The sequence below is a fragment of the Oncorhynchus tshawytscha genome, linkage group LG13 (genome assembly GCF_018296145.1).
Source record: "Oncorhynchus tshawytscha isolate Ot180627B linkage group LG13, Otsh_v2.0, whole genome shotgun sequence".
Lineage (NCBI taxonomy): Eukaryota > Metazoa > Chordata > Actinopteri > Salmoniformes > Salmonidae > Oncorhynchus > Oncorhynchus tshawytscha.
In genome coordinates this window covers 12,018,091-12,025,590 of record NC_056441.1, presented here as the reverse complement: position 1 = coordinate 12,025,590, position 7,500 = coordinate 12,018,091, and the positions used below count along the sequence as shown (strand labels likewise).

At 42.2% G+C, this 7,500-nt stretch overlaps 1 protein-coding gene across 1 annotated transcript in view; it reads right to left on the bottom strand.

Annotated features, from left to right (window-relative positions):
- The window catches only part of LOC112246006 (CUB and sushi domain-containing protein 3-like), a 385,088-nt gene that overhangs the window by 98,710 nt on the left and 278,878 nt on the right, over window positions 1-7,500 (bottom strand). The window lies entirely within an intron of this gene.

Here is a 7,500-nt window from a genome sequence, read left to right as displayed (position 1 = left end):
TTTGAACTAAATGTGGAGCATTTATTTGTAATTTGTTTAAAATGTAATTTCCCCACAAATATACATCAGAAATAAATAAATCAGAAATAAAATACATCGTAAATAAATAACTCTTTCTGGCATTGATACGATGAGAGTTTGAAAACTTCACCAGCTAAAATGTGATGTGTTCTCTATTTGATCACTATCTGAATGCACTATAAAGCACTCTGCTCGCCCTCCACTCACCTTCTGTCGAAATCAATACAGGAATCATTTTGATTTCCATCGACTGAGCAGTCAGAATAACTATTGTGTACCTTGACTTTTCACTTTTATAAACCACAGTAGGAGGGCAAAGTCAAACCACATCCGGGAGGGTGAATTCTAGTTCACACAGCAAGTTCTGAATTCTAGGTATTATTAATTCAAGCCTTATTAATTAAGATACATATTTAAACTAACACCGAGCACACAGCTACAGTAAACACACTGTCCTGATTGTGTGTGAACAATGGAACAATGGTCAGGGGTTGCACTAAGGGATGTCGTCTCAGAATGTAAAGAGAGGAGACAATGTCCTGTAATCTCACTGAGGAAGATCAAAGAAGAGGAGGAAAGCCAAGCTTACAGAAGAAACATATTTATGATTTAACCTTTATTTAACTAGGCAAGCCAGTTAAGAACAAATTATTATTTACATTGACAGCCTACCAGTGAAAAGTAGATTAACTGCCTTGTTCAGGGGCAAAAGGACAGATTTTGTCCTTGTCAGCTCGGGGATTCGACCCAGCAACCTTTTGGTTACTAGTCCAAAGCTCCAACCACTAGGCTACCTGCTGACCCATATTAACCTTTATTAATTTCCCCTTTTGTACTTTAACTATTTGCACATCATTATAACATCATAATAAGACATTTGAAATGTGGCTATTCCTGTGAAACTTGGGAGTGTAATGTTTACTGTTCATTTTTAATAGATTTCCCTTTCTTATTATCTATTTCACTTGCTTTGACAATGTAAACATATGTTTCCCATGCCAATAAAGCCTATTGAAATGAGAGAGAGCGAGTGAGAGAGAGCGAGAGATGGAGAGGGATAGATAAAGGGGGAGGGGATAAAGAGGGGGAGGGAGAGATATCTCATCCTGGAATATCCAAGGCCTGAGGTCATCTGCCTTTGGCCTAAAGAGCAGGAACCTGGACTTCACCTGGAAATACAGACATTGTCATCCTACAAGAAACATGGTATAGAGGAGACGGACCCACTGGTTGCACTCTAGGTTACAGAGAGCTGGTAGTAACATCCACCAAACTACCAGGTGTGAAACAGGGAAGGGACTCAGGTGGGATGCTAATTTGGTATAGAGCAGACCTAACTGACTATTACATTAATCAAAACAGGAACATTTTACATTTGGCTAGAAATTCAAAAGGAAATGATCTTAAGAAGAAGAAAAATGTCCTCCTGTGTGCTACCTATATCCCCCCACTAGAATCCCCATACTTTAATGAAGACAGGTTCTCCATCCTGGAGGGGTAAACAAATCATTTCTAGGCCCAGTGACATGTACTAGTCTGTGGCGACCTAAATGCCAGAACCGGACAAGAACCTGAAACCCTCAGCACACAGGGGGACAAACACCTACTTGGAGGTGACAGCATTCCCTCCCCCATATGCCACACTAGGCACAACATAACCAACAACTGCAGCACGTTGGGTATGTACATTGTCAATGGTAGGCTCCAAGAGGACTCCTATGGTAGGTACACCTATAGATCATCTCTTGGCAGTAGTACTGCAGACTACTTTATCATTGACCTCAACCCAGAGTCTCTCAGAGCTTTCACAGTCAACTCACTGACACCCCATCAGGTCACAGCAAAAATCAGTCTACTTGAACAGAGCAATACTCAATCATAAGGCATCAAAGCCAAAGGAACTGAAGAATATTAAGAAATGCTATAGATGGAAGGAAAGTAGTGTGGAAGTTTACCAAAAAATAATTAGACAACAACAAATTCAATCCCTTTTAGACAACTTCCTAGACAAAATCTTCCACTGTAATAGTGAAGACGTAAACTTGGCAGTAGAACATCTAAGCAGTATATTTGACCTCTCAGCTTCCCTATCAAATCTAAAAATGTCAAACAGAAAACTGAAGAAAATTAACATTGACAATTGTTTTTTATGAAGAATGCAAAAACCTAAGAAAGAAATTGAGAAATCTGTCCAACCAAAAAACATAGAGACCCATAAAACCTGAGTCTACGCCTTCACTATGGTGAATCACTAAAACAATACAGAAACACACTACGAAAAAGAAGGAACAGCACGTCAGAAATCAGCTCAATGTAATTGAAGAATCCAACCATTTCTGGGAAAATTGTAACACACTAAACAAACACAAAGAGTTATCTATCCAAAATGGAGATGTATGGGCAGACCACTTGTCCAACCTGTTTGGCTCTATAACAAATAACAAAGAACAAACAGCAAAAAGAACCAGAGCCCACCGGATTCTCCAATTACGTTGAATAAACTACAGGATGAAATAAAAACCCTCCAACCCAAAAAGGCCTGTGGTGTTGATGGTATCCTCAATGAAATGATAAAATATACAGACAATAAATTCCAATTGGCTATACTTAAACTCTAACATCCTTAGCTCTGGCATCTTCCCCAATATTTGCAACTAGGGACTGATCAACCCATAAAGTGGGGACAAATTTGATCCCAATAACTACCGTGGAATATGCAACAGCAACCTTGGGAAAATCCTCTGCATTATCATTAACCGCAGACTTGTACATTTCCTCAGTGAAAACAATGTACTGAGAAAATGTCAAATTGGCTTTTTACCAAATTACTGTACGACAGACCACATATTCACCCTGCACACCCTAATTGACAAACAAACCAACAAACCAAAACAAAGGCCAAGTCTTCTCATGTTTTGTTGATTTCAAAAAAGCCTTCAACTCAATTTGATGGTCTGCTATACAAATTGATGGAAAGTGGTGTTGGGGGAATACATACGACATTATAAAATCCATGTACACAAACAAGTCTACGGTTAAAATTGGCAAAAAACACACTTCTTTCCACAGGGCCGTGGGGTGAGACAGTGATGCAGCTTAATCCACACCCTCTTCAACATATAAATCAACAAATTGGCGAGGGCACTAGAACAGTCTGCAGCATACGGCCTCAGCGAGGAAGTTATCCCCCAGCAAATCTCCTGGCGCACATACTGAGTGCCAAATGACTAGTTCTCCCAGCTGCATGACTCCATGTTATGAGATACCAGCAATTTCCGAGGCATGGAGTCATTTTCACAATGGACGTTATTATTTCATTTGGACAAAGTCTCAGAAATGTAACTGGGTTATCTACAACAAAACAAACATGATGAGGCAGAGATTTTTAGCAGCTCAAGAACAACTTCTCCATTGAAAACAAAATAAGCAGTGTTACACTAGACTATACTATTCATTGACGTTTTGCTAACACCACAAACAATTATGACTGTGATTTCTAGTCTGTTTCTCCGATAGAAATAGTGACTGAAGTATCAAATCAAATGTTATTTGTCACAAGCTCCAACAACAACAACAGGTGTAGACTCTACCAGGAAATGCTTACTGTGCCTTTAAACAGCTTGGAAAATTCCAGAAAATTATGTCATGGCTTTAGAAGCTTCTGATAGGCTTATTGACATCATTTGAGTCCATTGGAGGTGTACCTGTGGGTGTATTTCAAGGCCAACCTTCATACTCAGTGCCTCTTTGCTTGACATCATGGGAAAATCAAAAGAAATCATTATTAAAATATTCCCTATGTAATGTTAATGAGTTGCTAACATGTTGTGTCATGTAAATGCTCATAATGCAGAACCCTCAATGGCCCAAGTCTTTAAATGCATGGCTCTGGTGTAGCCTTGTTCCTCACAAGCTATAGTCCTAGTAATACAGTCTGCTGTGTCACTACTACTACTATAGCTTCTCACACTGTGTCACACATTGGTCCATTAGGGACAGGCTGGCTGTCACAGCTTACACATTGGGCCATTAGAGACAGGCTGGCTGTCACAGCTCTGACCAACTGCTCTGACCAACACTTGACCCCGTCTGTCCCTGGCCTGCCTGCCTGCTCTGCTCAGTCAGCAAAGTGTGTAGTGTGGGGAGACCCATCTCTGTGGTTGTTTAGGGTCCCCAGGCCCTGACTGTCATCTCCACTGACATCTGTAGTGGCACTAGGCCCACGGTTTTAACCAGTCAGAGAACAAACGCATAGCTTAGAGCACAATCTATTTACTGTGCTGGTCTCTGTACCTCAACGGTTATGCTGAAAATGTGGGCTGACCTCACTGACAGTGTATTCACATGCATCAATATTCTGCATATTATACATATTTCAATACCCCTTGGTAAGACAGACACACATTGATTATTAAAAAACTGGTTGTTTGGATCCTGGAGGCTGATGAATTGATATGTGGGAGTTGTGGGACAACAACTGCCGCAAATTAACATTAACGTATTAATCTCATAATTCCACTGTCTCGCAGCCCAGCCAGGAAATTCATAAACCTCATCTCCGTCTGGAAAAAAGCATCCACACATTAGTTTTCCATGCTATTATTTGGTTTGCAACAGTTAGGGGGCCTGGAGGCAAGGGAAATAATGGCTGTGAGGGGCCATCGGTGTGAGAGGCCATCGGTGTGAGAGATCATCGGTGTGAGTGGCCATCGGTGTGAGAGACCATCGGTGTGAGAGACCATCGGTGTGAGAGGCCATCGGTGTGAGAGATCATCGGTGTGAGAGACCATCGGTGTGAGAGACCATCGGTGTGAGAGACCATCGGTGTGAGAGGCCATCGGTGTGAGAGACCATCGGTGTGAGAGACCATCGGTGTGAGAGACCATCGGTGTGAGAGACCATCGGTGTGAGAGGCCATCGGTGTGAGAGATCATCGGTGTGAGAGACCATCGGTGTGAGAGACCATCGGTGTGAAAGACCATCGGTGTGAGAGACCATCGGTGTGAGAGATCACTCAAGAGGTATTGGCAGCCCCTAACATGGAGAACAGAAAGTGCTGGAGTGCCATTTGAGCTGGCAATGACGTGAGTGAACATCACGTTCTCCGCCAAAAAAAGAGGCAAGCACTGGCTGTCACCAACCAGCCTCGGACTTGTCACACGATAATTCCTGGGTTCTCAGACATTATTGCTTAATTATACAACAGGTGGGGTCTAATCTTGGATGCTGATTGGTTAAAACTGCGTTCCAGCCGGTATCTATTCCACAAGTTACCATCGGCTAAGGCTATGACATTGAAATGCCTACTCACAATTCCATCTGACTGCCCTATCCACTGTCTCATCAGTCCAGCCAGGCAATTTATAAACTTGATCTCCACTAGAAAAACCATCTAGACATCATCTCCCATTTCTTTTAGACTAACATATGATTTTCAACAGCGCAGATTTGTATAAACCTCGCTGTCGATCTCTCCGACATTTGCAACATTGTTTCAATATCGTATCGATCTAAAGCTGTCCCATAGTAATGAACGCGTCGGGTTTCGGGATGAGACAGACAGGCTGGCAGCTTTACTCAGCCAGTCGAAATCACGAATCAGCATAATTTGGATGGATGACTAAAATGGATGATAAATGGATGATAAATTACTCAAATGTAATAGATACGGTGCGTTCGGAAAGTATTCAGACCCCTTGATTTTTTCCACATTTTGCTATGTTACAGCCTTATTCTAAAATTGATTAAGTGGAGTTTTTCCCTCATGAACCTACACACAATACCCCATAATGAAAAAGCAAAAAACAGGTTTTTAGAAATGTTAGCAAATTTATCAAATAAAAAAAATACAAATGTACTTAAGTATTCAGACCCTTTACTCAGTACTTTGTTGAAGCACCTTTGGCAGCGATTACAGCCCCGAGTCTTTGTGGGTATGATGCTACAAGCTTGGCACACCTGTATTTGGGGAGTTTCTCCCATTCTTCTCTGCAGATCCTCTCCAGCTCTGTCAGGTTGGATGGGGAGCGTCGCAACATAGCTATTTTCAGGTCTCTCCAGAGATGTTCAATCTCCAGAGGGTTCAAGTCTGGGCTCTGGCTGGGCCACTCAAGGACATTCAGAGACTTGTCCCAAAGCCACTCCTGCATTGTCTTGGCTGTGCGCTTAGGGTCGTTGTCCTGTTGGAAGGTGAACCTTCGCCCCAGTCTCAGGTCCTGAGCGCTCTAGAGCAGGTTTTCATCAATGATCTATCTGTACTTTGCTCCGTTCATCTTTCACTTGATCCTGAGTAGTCTCCCAGTCCCAGCCGCTGAAAAACATCCCCACAGCATGATGCTGCCACCACCATGCTTCACCGTAGAGATGGTGCCAGGTTTTCTCCAGACGTGACGCTTAGCATTCAGGCCAAAGAGTTCCATCTTGGTTTCATCAGACAAGAGAATCTTGTTTCTCATGGTTAGAGTCCTTTAGCTGCGTTTTGACGGAGTGGCTTCCGCCTGGCTTCTTGCTGGCCACTCTACCATAAAGGCCTGATTGGTGGAGCGCTGCAGAGTTGTCCTTCTGGAAGGTTCTCCCATCTCCACAGAAGCACTGGAGCTTTGTCAGAGTGCCTTTGAGTTCTTGGTCATCTCCCTGACCAAGGTCCTTCTCCCCCGCTTGCTCGGTTTGGCTGAGCGGCCAGCTATAGGAAGAGTCTTGGTGGTTCCAAACTTCTTCCATTTAAGAATAATGGAGGCCACTGTGTTCCTGGGGACCTTCAATGTTGCAGAAATGTGTTGGTACCCTTCCCCAGATCTGTGCCGCGATACAATCCTGTCCCAGAACTCTACGGAAAATTCCTTCGCCCTCATATAGGTCCTTCGGACCTTATATAGACAGGAGAGTGCCTTTCCAAATCATGTTTAATCATTTGAATTTACCACAGGTGGACTCCAATCAAGTTGTAGAAACATCAAGGATGATCAATGGAAACAAGATGCACCTGAGATCAAGTTTGAGGCTTATAGCAATGGGTCTGAATATTTCTGTTTTTTATTTGCAATAAATTAGCAAAAAATTTTAAAAAATATATATTTTCACTTTGTCATTATGGGGTAGTGTGTGTAGATTGATGAGGAACACAAATGTATTTTATCCAGTTTAGTAAAAGGCTGTAACTTAACAAAATGTGGAAAAAGTCAAGGGGTCTGAATATTTTCCCGAATGCACCCTATATACAAAGAAATGTCAATAGAAAAATATAAATGCAGTTTGCTGTCACTCCTGCGTCAGTTTGAAGTGATTGTATTAGCTGTGTAGTTGGCTAGCTCCTCTGAACAACAGTGTCCTGGCAAGAGAGTAAATGTTCTATGCAAGGAGAAATTGCACATCATCAGCTCATTGTTATGGATGTATCCCCCCCAAATTCACTAGAAAACAGCTTAAACGCAAATGGACCTATTTTGCTGTTATTCTGGCTGCACAGTTTGACGTGACTGT